Source organism: Myotis davidii, unplaced genomic scaffold (genome assembly GCF_000327345.1).
Source record: "Myotis davidii unplaced genomic scaffold, ASM32734v1 scaffold556, whole genome shotgun sequence".
NCBI classification, from domain to species: domain Eukaryota; kingdom Metazoa; phylum Chordata; class Mammalia; order Chiroptera; family Vespertilionidae; genus Myotis; species Myotis davidii.
In genome coordinates, this window is record NW_006287671.1 from 2,540,998 (window position 1) to 2,542,668 (window position 1,671).

General features: G+C 53.7%; 1 long non-coding RNA gene across 2 annotated transcripts in view; it reads right to left on the reverse strand.

Moving 5' to 3' along the window:
* LOC102754137 overlaps window positions 1-1,318 on the reverse strand; it is a 2,091-nt gene extending 773 nt beyond the window's left edge. The window contains exons 1-2 of one of the 2 annotated variants that reach the window (XR_435439.2): window positions 1,215-1,318; window positions 654-762 (exon numbers count right to left, since the gene is read on the reverse strand). This is a non-coding gene — a long non-coding RNA (uncharacterized LOC102754137). The other variant, XR_435438.2, reaches the window with a different exon arrangement.
* Between the last annotated feature and the right edge of the window lie 353 nt (window positions 1,319-1,671).

Consider the following 1,671-nt stretch of genomic DNA (forward strand, 5'->3'; position numbering starts at 1 on the left):
TAATCATAATGTAAATATCTGATATGCAGGATGGTCTTGGGCGACCTCTGTGAAAGGATCATTCGACTGCCAAAGGGGGTCGCGCCCATAGGTTGAGAACCGCTGCTCAAGAGGCTACTGTCTGCCCTAGATGGTTTGGCTCAGTGGATAGAGCATAGACCGGGGGCCTGAAGGGTCCCAGGTTCAATTCCAGTCAAGGGGTTCATATTCCCAGGTTGCGGGCTCCATCCCCCGTAGGGGGCGTGCAGGAGGCAGCCAATCAATGATTCTCTCTCATCATTGATATTTCTCTGTCTCACTTCCTCTCTGAAATTAACAAAAAATATTTTTTCTAAATATATTTTTATTGATTTCTTTACAGAGAGGAAGGGAGAGGGATAGAGTTAGAAAGATTAATGAGAGAAAATCGATCTGCTGCCTCCTGCACGCCCCCTACTGGGGATTGAGCCTGCAACCAAGGTACATGCCCTCGACCAGAATAGAACCCAGGACCTTCCCGTCCACCGCCCGACGCTCTATCCACTGAACCAAACCAGTCAGGGCAATAAAAATATTTATTTATTTTTTTAAAAAAGCTACTTTCTGCTATAAACTCCAAAAAGTCTGGACCATTCTTTGAGGGGTCCCTCTGGGTAATTTCAGATGGTACCAACCGGACCATATACTTTTCCGTGTGTTGCCTTCCACTGTTGCCATTCTGCATCTAAACTTGCATCATGTTTTGGAGCAGATGAAGCTCCTCCTGGATTCATGTTTCAAAACCTAGGGAGGGAAAAGAAAGTAGTATCTGATTACACCAATCCTCCTAGAAAGCCATCCTACCTTCTTGAGACGCTGCAGCCCCCGGGTGTAAAAAATGAATGTATCCTCCCAAGTATGTATCCCTCCCAAGGGCCGTGGAGGGAGGCTAAGCCTGTGGGTGGAGAAAAACAGCCCAGAGACCCCATTTCCGCACCGGCAACGGGACAGGCTCTCCCGACGCTCGGAGCACCGCTGGGGCCGGGCCTGTGGGGGGGACCGGCGGCCCGCTCCCCGCTCCACACAAGCCCACCCACCGCGGCCACGAGCGCAGGGAGCCCAGCAGACGGAGGTCAGGCTGCCTTGCCCGCCACGCCAGGACCCGGGACGGTGCCTCCGGGAACTCCCGAACCCTCCACCGCAAGGCTAGTTCCGGGGGCGGCCCAGCCGCGTAAAACCAGTCACAACATGCTCACCTTCCGGGCGCAGCGGAGCAGGCGCAGTCAGCACGAACAGACCCAAGAGCTCCGACAGCTGCGGCTCCGCGGCAGCGGATTTAAAGCCCCGGAATTTGGCCCGAGCGGCCCGCCCCACATGGCCTCCGGCGCCTCGATTGGCTGATGGGGCCTGTGGGCGGGGCCTGCGAGCGTGGGATTCCTGGCACCTGATTAGCTTGCCACCCAATAGCCCCAGGCAGACCCGGGGGATTGAGGCGTGGAGCAGTGGTTCTCAACCTTGGCTGCACATTAGAATCACATGGGAATCTTTAAAATCCTGATTTCTGGGCCTCATCCTCCGGAAATTCTGTTTCTTTGTTACTAATGTTGTGGCCCCACCTCATAACAAAGAAACAAAATTTCCGGAGGATGAGGCCCAGAAATCAGGATTTTAAAAAGATTCCCAGGTGATTCTAATGTGCAGCCAAGGTTGAGA